Source organism: Hypanus sabinus, chromosome 31 (genome assembly GCF_030144855.1).
Source record: "Hypanus sabinus isolate sHypSab1 chromosome 31, sHypSab1.hap1, whole genome shotgun sequence".
Taxonomy (NCBI): Eukaryota; Metazoa; Chordata; class Chondrichthyes; order Myliobatiformes; family Dasyatidae; genus Hypanus; species Hypanus sabinus.
In genome coordinates, this window is record NC_082736.1 from 17,266,616 (window position 1) to 17,277,907 (window position 11,292).

An 11,292-nucleotide genomic window follows, 5' to 3' on the forward strand; every position below is an offset into this window, starting at 1 on the left:
CTGAGGATTCTCTCTCATTTCCTGGGTCCAAGACCCGAATTAATAGCGATCTGGCGATTCTCAAAAAGGAGGGGGCTGGGATCATAACACTGCTTCATAATTCGGTCCAGTTTCCTCTCAGGCTCTGAAATTCCAACGAAGGTAAAGAAGCTCAAACACTTTAATCAGGCAACATCAGGGCAATGTTTTACAAATCCTGTCAATCCTTCCTGTGTGAAGTGTCCAACCTTGTCGAATCTCGAATAGAGTCAGAACTGGAATTAACGGAAGACTCTTGTTGAGGACGTTAGTTCCATCTCTGATCCACGACACACTGAATGATAATTAATGAATCAATTTGCATTCATAACGTGAATTAGCGTGAGTCGATTATTTGGCCCTTGGAGTTCTGCGTAGACCGTGTCTATGTAAGAGGTTTATTTGTTATGTAGTTTAAAACTGTACAATCTGCGATGGCCGGGAATCGAACCCTTGTCAACTGCTTGGAAGGCAGCTATGCTCACCACTATACCACCATCGCTCAACGAAGTTGCAAACGATTTGAGTAGTGAGGCATCTCCCGCAGTTCAAAGTTAATCGATAAGCTCTCTGCTGCAGGTCATGTTCTGGTAAATTAATGTTGCCATCCCCAACAGACCGGAATTATACCAATAAAAACCGACTAAGGGGATTCTGTCCCATGGATAAACAGCTCTGATTATAATTGTCCTTTCAAACCACACGCTGATTGAAGCCCTTCATTTGGACAACCCTTGAAGGCAGTGACTAAATCGTTAAAGCAGGGGTCACCAAAATTGTTTGCACCGAGGACCGGTTTAATATTGACAATATCCTTGAGGACAGGACGAGGGGGGCGGTGTTGGTGTTAATATCGGCCGGAATATAGGTGATAAGTCAATTATGTCACTTATAAATAGCTAATATACTCAATTTCGTTTCTAAAAGGGTTTAACTAACGAATTTCATATTAAACACACAGCGCATATTTTCCTCGCACGAACATATAAAATCATTGCAACACACCAGTGACAGGGCTAGGTTAGGACCGGAGGTCCCCGTACCGGGGTCGTGGCGGTCTCAGGCCGGAGAGAGCGACCGAACAAGTGAGAAGTGCGACAGGGCGCACGCCCGCCTCCTTTGTAGGCAGGTAGGTAGATTTATCGGCCGGCAAAAGTTTGGCTTGAGTGATGACTTTCAGTAGATCGCAGCGAGGTAGCTGCTCTGCTACTTACGAAACCCTGAGTCCGAATTATGTCGTTGCGAATATTTTAGCACTGGGTTCCGCACAACATTTGGTGCGCTAAACAGGTTTAAAGGCAGCGCCCATCTGTACGTGCTCCAGGCCAGTAGCAACGGCGGCCGATTACCCGAGACCATCTAGTGACACCTGGCGCGAGGGTATCACTGCGTTTAGGCGACTGATGACCTCGCGTGCATTCAAGTTCAACAGTGGATGTGATAGGGTGTGAAGAAAGGTGCAGTTACCTCATATCGTTTCATATCGACGTCATATAAAGTTATATAAGGTTTTATAAACGTGTGGTGGGATGTGTGCTGACTGTGGGAAGTGGGAGAGTCCTAAGGAAGTAGAGGTGCTGTTGTGGTCTCTTCACAGTAATATTTATATAATGGGTCCAGGACAGATCCTCTGAGAGAGTGACACACAGGAATTTAAAGTTACTGACCCTCTCCACCTCTGATCATCCTTTGATTACTGGCTGATGTACCTCCGGTTTCTGCCTCCTGAGGTCTACAGTCTGTTCATTTGTCTTACTGACATTGAGTGAGAGGTATTGTTATTATGCCACTCAGACAAGTTTCCGATCTCACTCCTATATGCTGATTCAGCACCTCCTTTGATACAGCTCACAACAGCAAACTTGTAAATGGTGTTGGAGCTATACTGACCCATACAGTCATAGGTGTAAAGCGGTTAGAGCTGGGGGCTAGGCACACTTCCTTGTGGTGCTCCTGTGCTGATAGAGATTGTGGAGGAGATGTTTTTGCCAATGAGAACTGACTGAGGTCTGCAACTGAGGAAATCCAGGATCCAATTGTACAAGGGGGGTATTAAGGCCCATGACTTGAAGTTTACTGATTAATTTTGAGCGGATGACAGTGTTCAATGCAGATCTGTAATCAATAAATGGCATCCTGATGTTTGCATCTTTGTTGTCCAGATGTTCCAGAGTTGTGCAAAGAGCCAATGAGACAGCATTTGCTGTTGCTTTGATAGGTGAGTTGGAGATGATCCAAGTCACCATTCAGACAAGAGCTGATATGCTTCAACAGCATCTCAAAACACTTAATCACCGTGGATGTAAGCGCCAACGGGCAATAGTCATTTACACAGGTTTTCACGCTCCTGCTGGGCACCGATATGATTGAAACTTCCTTCAAGTCGGTGGGTTCCACACACTTCCAGATCCAGTGGCTGAAGATATCCAGCACAGATGTTCAGTTCTCAGCAAGGTCTGATCCAGACCGGATCCTTTCATTGGATCCACTCTCGTGAAGGCAGCCTGCACGTCATATTCAAATACTGAGACAAAATGATAATTGGGAGACATGGGAATAACTCAGAGTTGAATTGAGTAATTCAATGCATTTTGAAGTTGAAGTAGCACTATTCTGTGGACTTCGACACAGTGAGCACCGGATACACTTAATGACCTCAACAGGCTTGTGGGAGAAGCTTTGCTTCTTCTGGAATGATTCCGGGATCCCGAGTGATGGTGCAGGGGCAGTGCAGCATGTGTCCCGATTACAAGGTGAAGTGCCAGCAGTGAGATCAGTGGGGAGAAATGAATGGACAAGGGAATCACGGAGAGAGTTATCCCTGCTGAAATCGGAGAATGGGATGGGGGAAGGATCTGTTTATTGATAGGATCCCTTTGTGGATGGTGGACTTTACGTAGAATGATATGCTGGATATGGACTCTCATAGTTGGTTGATAAGGACGAGGGGACTGTAACCCTGACAGCTAGAAGATGGGGCAAGGGGGAATGGCTGAGAAATGGAGGGGATGTATGAGGGTGAGGGTAGAAGCAATGAGAGAGGGATCGAAACCTTGCACTTTGAAAAGTGAGGACACAGTTGATGCTCCAGAATAGAAAACCTCATCCTGGGAAGAGATATGGCAGATACAAAGAAAAGAATGGCATCTTTACAGGACCCAGGGTGGGACGAGTTATAGACACGGCAGCTGTGAGTCAATACTTTATAAAAGATATTCATAGACTGTTTGTCTCCCGAGATAGAGATAGAGATATTGTGAAATTGGAGAGAGGTGTTGGAAATAATCAAATGGATCTGAAGGCAAAATTGATGAAATTGACAAGCACAGCCTGGGTGCATGGAGCAGCAACAATATGGACTATAGTGTGACACAGAAAGAGTTGGAGTTCTATACAAGTGAAGTCTTGGATCTTGGACAGATGTATGTAGACAATAAAAAGACAGGCATATCTGGAGCTCATGGCTTTTTCTTCTTTGTTCCGTTTATTATGTCCACGTATCACTTTCCGGTTTCTCACTTTCAATTCCACCTTTCCCCTTAACTTGCTTCAACTATCACCTTCCACCTTGCACTCCATCCCCTCTCCCACCAGTTCATTATGGCTTTATCCCGCTTCATTACGAGTTCTGGTGAAGGGATTTGGTCTGGAACGTCAACTGTGCATACCTCTCCACGGATGCTACATGACCAGGCAAGTCCCTCCAGCATGCTATGTATGTTGCTCTGTGTTTCCAGCATCTGCAGATTATCGTGTGTATTTGATGACTGTAAACAGCATTTTCACCCTGTTATAGTAAAGATGTTACGAGACTAGAAACTGTGAAGAAATGATCTACTCGGATTTTGGCTAGAACCAGAGGGTGGAGATCGCAGGAAGGGTTCTTTAGACAAAGATTTTATTCCCTGGAATGTAGGAGATTGAAGGGTCATCTGACTGAGATATGTAGTAAGGACAGGCAAGTAAACGACAGAATTAAAAAAAATGTATTTTCCCAGGGACGAGGTTTGAAATCAACAGCACAGAACATTAATAGGGGAAGCAAGAGAGTTAAAATTGAATAAGGGGCAGTTCCTTCACACAATGATTTGTGCATATTTCGAATTTAGAATGAGCTTCTGAATCACAGAAGTGGGCATTTGGGCAGCATTTGACAGTAATTTCACTCTCCCTCTGGGCAACACAGTCAGCATGAACATTTGGCCAAACGCTTTGTTTCCACAAGAGTACAAGACATAGGCACAGAATTAGGCCATTTGGTACATTGAGTCTGCTCCTCAATGCCATCACGGCTGATTGATTATCCCCCTGAATCCCTTTCTCCTGCCTTCTCCCTGGAATTTTTGACACCCTTACAAATTGTGAAACTATCAACCTCCTGAAGAAGATGGTGCCAGTGAACAAGACAACAAATGGCAACGTCCTTCAGGCAGTCACAGAACTACCTCGTTTACTTCCTCTAATTTCAAATGTGATTCTGCCACCACTGCAACTGATTATTTATATTTTATGGTGTTTTCAGGCCAATTGAGCCTTGATGTCGCTGAGAGTGTCCAGGGAGGTTTTGAGTGAAGTTTTGGGCAGACCATCAGACATCTGAAATTGGCTGTGCAACTGTATAAAGCGCATTGAATGCTGGCTTTCGTTTGTTGGACTATTCGTTACCAGAGTAAGGAAGTCACACTGCAGCTACATGAAGTTTGAAGCAGGCAATACTTGAAGTCTCGTGTACAGTTCTGGCCATGCCATTATAGCAAGGATGGACACTCTGGAAAAGATGCAGGTATTTCACGAGAATATCCCCTGGATTCGAGTTGAGCAGCTCAAAGAAAAGGTTGGACAAACTTGTGATCTTATTAGGACCTCAGAGACTGAGGTGAGATCTGATAGGGTTATTTTAATTTGTAGAAACATGGATAGGGTACAGAGTCAGAATCTTATTCCAACGGTAGAAATTTCGAATACCAAAAGATCTGTGGATATGCTTTTAAGGTTAGAGGGGGAAATGTTAAGTCCATATGGAGAGGAGTTACTTCTTTTTTTTAATTACAGGGAGTGTTAAGTGCTTGGAATGGATTTCCATAGGTAGTTATAGAAGCAGATAGTCTGGTGGAATTTAAGAGGTGTTTAGGTAGAAATGCACATGAACAGAATTGAGGGATATGGATGATAAACAAGAGGTCATGTTGAACAAATTGGAATCATGGGTCTGACAATATCGTGGGCCAAATAACTTTTCCACTGTTGGACTGTACTGCTCTATGTTCCTAGAAAAGGAATTATAAATACCAGAATGGAATATGAAATGTCATGACTAAGATTAAGAAAATACAAAAGTATTTAAAATATACGTTTAAAACAAGATGGTTGCTACAGAAAATGTAGGATATCACAAGGTAGAGGGCAAAGTAGTCAGGACTGAAGCAGAGCACTTTCTGTGCAGACATATAACGCTTTATTTTTCAGGAAAAAAAAAACATGACGAGCAAGAGAAAATGTTACCTGGGATGTTACCATGGATGTTTTCAGGCGTTGTCATTGCTGTGACAGATACACAGACCAGATACTCTGAATGAAAATCACCTGCTGCTCAGACTTTCCACAGACATTGTAAGTGCCGCTGATAGAGCCTTTGGGTCACTGGGTTAAGTTACGACACTTCGCTTACCGGCACCTGACAGTTTTTGGTACAGTGTGAGAGTGTGGGGTTCATTCTGTACCTGTCAGTCTCTGCTACAGTGTGAGAGTGTGGTGTTCCTTCTGTACCTGTAAGTCTCTGGTACAGTGTGAGAGTGTGGGGTTCATTCTGTACCTGTCAGTCCCTGGTACAGTGCGAGAGTGTGGGGTTCATTGTTTACCTCTCAGTCTCTGGTACAGTGTGAGAGAGTGGGGTTCATTCTGTTCCTGTCTGTCTCTGGTGCAGTGCGCGAGTGTGGGCTGCATTCTATACCTGTCAGTTTCTGGTACAGTGTGAAAGTGTGGGTTCATTCTATACCTGTCAGTCTCTGATACAGTGTGAGAGTGTGTGGTTCATTCTGTACCTGTCAGTCTCTGGTACATTGTAAGAATGTGGGGTTCAGACTGCATCTTCCAATCTCTCTTGCAGTGTGGGAATGCATACTGTCTTTGAGATTCATTCTAGCAGTTGAATTTGTTGATTAAATCTGTTTTTCATTTTAATTGATACCACAGTCAATGTCACGGGTTACATTGAACTAATCTTCAGGTACTTTGCAGCAGAACATCCAGAGCAACAAGTCCGGACCAGTCAATCAAACACTATTCTGTGATAAATATGTAACTTTCCACGAGTCTCTGTGTGGGAGTGTCTGAATGGTGTGTATTGTGTAGTGACATTTAGGCTAATTGAATCGAGAATGATTTTGACTGTAGATATGTAACCAGTGTGTCCACAGTTGTCAGTGATGAGACATCTGTCTGATTAGATTAAAATACCGATGGGCTGATCAAATCGCTGATTACACAGTTGTGGGTGGTAAGGAACGTTTTCAAACGGACAGACCTGGATACCAATCAGTTGGGAACACGAATGGAGAAATGGGGGATGGAGTTTAATCTAGACAAGTGTGACGAGGTTTACAGGAAAGTGCACAGTAAATGGCAGCACTGATACACTAAGGAATCTTCACGTATTCATCCATAACATCCTGCATGTGGCATTGAAAGGAAATAAACTGTTATAGATGTGTGGTACAATTGCCTTCATCAGTCAGGGCATTAAATGCAAAGCTTGGGATGAGTTGTTACAGCTGTCCAAACACTGGGTTAGGCCACATTTCGAGCCGTGTGTGCAGTTCTGTTTGCTGCATCACGGCAAGGACGTGGAGACTGTGGAAAGGGTGCAGAAGTGATTTCCCAACATGTTGTCTGGATTAGTATAGGGAAAATTGGACAACATGGATTGTAGTTTTTGCAAGATTTATTTAGATATACAGAACAAAATAGACCCTTTGAGCCACACAGCCCAGCAAAACCTGGCAATGCCGACTTAACCCTAGCCTAATCACAGGGTGGTTTATAATCGTGAGTTGACCTTCCCGGAACATTTTTGCACTGTGGTAAGAAACAGGAGGACCCGAAGAAAACTGACGGAATCCACAGGGAGAACACACAGAGAATTGTTAAAGAAGTTGCAGGGGCTGAATGCTGAACTCCGATGCTCCGAGCTGTAACAGCGTCGTGCAATCCGCTACGCTGTCATGGCGGCCCAGTGTGCAGTTTCACCTGACATCAGTGTCAGCAGAGGAATCGTGGGTAGACTGGGCTGTTCCTAATCCTGTCTTCAGCTACAAGTGGAGAGAACATGGCATTTTCCTGATGGGGAACAGCAAACAAATTTTGAGAACTTATACTCCCCTTATAGAAATACTGAAATCCTACAGCAGAATACAGCTTCGGCCCACAATGCTGTGCCAAGCATGTAGCTATTTTGAAAAATACCTAGGGTTACGCATAGCCCTCTAGATATTTTTAGCTCCATTTAACTATCCAGGAGACTCTTAAAATAACCTATCGTATTCGCCTCCACCACCGTCACCGGCAGCCCACTCCATGCACTCATCACTCAATGCATAAGAAACTTACCCCTAACATCTCTTCTGTATCTACTTCCAAGCACCTTAAATCTGTGCCTTCTCATGTTAACCATTTCAGCCCTTGGGAATCGCCTCTGACGATCCACACCATCAATGTCTCTCATCTTCTTATACACCGTATATAAAGCGGGAGAACCCATTTATACAGACTTGGTCTCTTTATTCAAGGAAGAATCTCAATGTATCGGAATCAGTCCAGGGAATGTTTACTGGCCAATACTGGCAGTGGACTGATTGTCTGATGAGGAGAGTCTGGGCTTGTGATTTCTGTTTTTTTTACTGGCTCCATGTACTTATAAACCATAAGTTCATAAGATATAGGAGCAGAAATAGGCCATTCAGCCCATCGAGTCAGCTCTGCCATTTAACCATTGGCAGATCCTAGTCTTCCAGTCATCCCCACTCCATTACCTTCTCCCCATACCCTTCGATGACCTGGGTAATCGAGAACCTATGTATCACTGTTTTAAATTAGTTATTCTGGAATCCACTTGACCGGAAACAAGAGCGTGTGGGCCATGGCGGGTCAAAGCTCAAACTGGGCATGGCACCTGATGATGCTGATAATTATTCTGTCATACCGTCTGAAAGAATACCTAATGCAGCCTAAATAGACTTTTAACGGTCGCCATTTACCAAAACTGCACCAGAGAACAAAGAAGCACATCCCCTTCTCTCCAAGTCTGTGAACTCTTAGACAAAGCTACTTTATCCCCTCTCAGGTTGTCCGACTATCCTGCACACACACACACACACACACACACACACACACACACACACACGCACACACACACAAACCTGAAATAACACCCCGAACCTTCGTTTCTCGCACAGCGTACTGACAATTTTTTTCCTGTTGTTTTAAATCAGCACATGTCGCCTACTCCCAACCATTGCTCAGACACTCTCACTGACGGCCCGACACACTCCGGTTGTCTCCCTCTCCCCCCGTGACCGGTCGCCTTTCAGAACACAGCCAAAACATTGCCAGGCCGAGGAGTCCCCCGGATTTCTCCGTTTCACCACCTCAACTTATCGCTTCGGGTCCGGGTATTCCCTATTTCGGGCTGCTTTAAAGACTCTTGCCGATGGGCGAGAGAATGGGACTGCATGTCTTCAGCTGCATACTGTCAATCGCGTTTAAAGGTGGAGCTTCACTACGCAAGCGTTCAAATGTCACCACTGAGCGAAGCTCAGCAAGACCTTCCCCCAATTCACTTGAGTAGATTGGGAGCGGAGGTTTGGGGGCCTGCAGGAGGGGCGGGATGTCTATAAACTCGGAAATAAATATAGGTCCACTTGGATTGTTCTCTGCAAAGTGTTTCAGGTGTCCACTTGCCTGTCTTCTCCACACAGTCACGCAGCCACACTGAAGGAGAAGTCCTGGAGTTGATAACTCACAGCAATGGTCCTGGTTTAATGTGTTCAGAGTGATGGATTCGGTCACTGAGTCTAACTCCGATCGGCGCTTCGATACAGACTCGCTGAAGGAATATCCGGGGAAAGAGGTTGAACCCAACGTCCCATGTTCTCGGAAAACTCCCCGTTCCCGGCTCAATGCAGACTTGTTCCACAGACTCAATGATCTCTTCAACAACATTTTTTTTTCCTTTTGGCTCAGAATTAGCCTTATGCATCCAGTTAGTATTTGAAGCAGGAAACGGTCTCCCCATCGGGGAATTGAACCCCGGTCCCCCACGTGGCGGGCGGGGATACTGACCACTAATCTAACGAGGAATATATATTGCGGGGTACCGAAAGGCTCGGTGCTGGGACCGCAGCTATTTACAATATATATTAATGATTTGATGAAGAGATTAAAAGTAACATTAGCAAATTTGCAGATGAAACAAAGCTGGGGGGCAGTATGAAATATGAGGAGGATGTTAAGCGAATGCAGGATGACTTGGACAGTTTGGTTCAGTGGGCAGATTTAGTTTAATCTGGTAGAAATGTAAGGTTATCCACTTAGGTAGCAAGAGCAGGAAGGCAGATTACTATCTGGTGTCAAGTTAGGAAAAGGAGAAGTACAGCGAGATCTAGGTGTTCTTCTACATAAATCACTGAAAGTAAGCATGCAGGTACAGCAAGCAGTGAAGAAAGCTAACGGCATGTTGGCCTTCATAACAAGAGGAGTTGAATATAGGAGCAAACTGGTCCTTCTGCAGTTGTACAGGGCCCTGGTGAGACCACACCTGGTGTATCAGGTTTGGTCTCCAAATTTGAGGAAGGCCATTCTTGCTATTGTGGGAGTGCTGTGTAGGTTCACGAAGTTAATTCCCGGGATGGCGGGACTGTCATATTTTGAAAGATTGGAGCGACTGGGCTTGTATGCACTGGAATTTGGAAGGATGAGAGGGAATCTGATTGAGACATATGATTATTAAGGTATTGGACACGCTAGAAGCAGAAAACATGTATCCGATGCTGGGGGAGTCGAGAACCAGATGCCACAGTTAAAGAATAAAGGGTACGCCATTTAGAACGGAGTTCAGGAAAAAAAAACAACTTTTTTTCAGCCAGAGCGTTGTGGAACTATGGAATATCCTGCCTCAGAAGGCAGTGGAGGCCAATTCTCTGGATGCTTTCAAGAAAGAGTTAGATAGAGCTCTTAAAGATAGCAGAGTCAAAAAATATGGGGAGAAGGCAGGAATGGGCTACTGATGATCAGCAATGAGAACATTGAATGGCGGTGCTGGCTCGAAGGGCCGAATGGCCTACTCCTGCACCTATTGTCTATTGTCTATATGGAATCTGTCACAGGGATTTCAGGGGACCGGAGATCTCACAGAGTCACCCTGACGACTGCTTGTTAAGTGCGGATCTGGCGCTTTTTATTCATCCCCTTCTCACTGTGTGACAGGAGTAGTGTCAGGATTCTTTAGCGTCTCAGTCACTTACTCTGTTCAAGGTCTGTCCAAGGGAAGGGCTCCCATCAGCGTGTGGTTTGAAAGGACAATTATAAACATAGTTTTTTATCCATTTGGCGATGCGTGAGGAAGGACCCCATTAGTACAAGCGTTTGTAGTTCTTCGACGCGATTCTAACTCAGTCTGATTCCTGGAGTACGCTCGCCGCGGGTTGTATATCTCCGGTTTGTTGTGGATGGCGACATTAATTTACCGAAATAGGACATGCAGCAGAGTGAGGAATGATATGGCAGAAAACAGTTGGAGAGTGAAGGAGTCACAGGGAACTAATGGAGACGCCTGACTACTCAAATCTTTTGCAACGTCATTGAGCGATGGTGGTATAGTGGTGAGCATAGCTGCCTTCCAGGCAGTTGACCCGGGCTCGATTCCCGGCCATCGCAGGTTGTACAGTTTTAGGCTACATAAGAAATAAACCTCTTACATAGACACGAGCTACACAGTACTCCAAGGGCCAAGTGGCCCTAATCCACTCACGCTGTAAGTGTAAGGTTGATTCATTAAGTATCATTCAATGTGTCGTGGACCAGAGATGGAATTAACCTCCCAGGATTTTCCCGTTAAATCCCGTTCTGACTCTATTCCAGATTCTACAAGAATGGGCACTTTACAGGAGGGATCAGCACGATTTGCAAAGCGTTGCCTGATTAAAGTATTTGAATTTGTTTGCCTTCAGTGGAATATCGGAGCCTGCAAGGAAACTTGAGCAAATTATGATGTAGAGAATT

General features: G+C 44.7%; 2 non-coding genes across 2 annotated transcripts; one reads left to right on the forward strand and one right to left on the reverse strand.

The window, feature by feature from the left end:
- Window positions 1–448: 448 nt before the first annotated feature.
- Window positions 449–520, reverse strand: trnag-ucc (transfer RNA glycine (anticodon UCC)). The gene has a single exon. It is a non-coding gene; the product is annotated as a tRNA-Gly (tRNA).
- A 10,355-nt stretch (window positions 521–10,875) lies between these two features.
- trnag-ucc (transfer RNA glycine (anticodon UCC)) lies at window positions 10,876–10,947 on the forward strand. Its single transcript has one exon. It is a non-coding gene; the product is annotated as a tRNA-Gly (tRNA).
- Window positions 10,948–11,292: the final 345 nt, after the last annotated feature.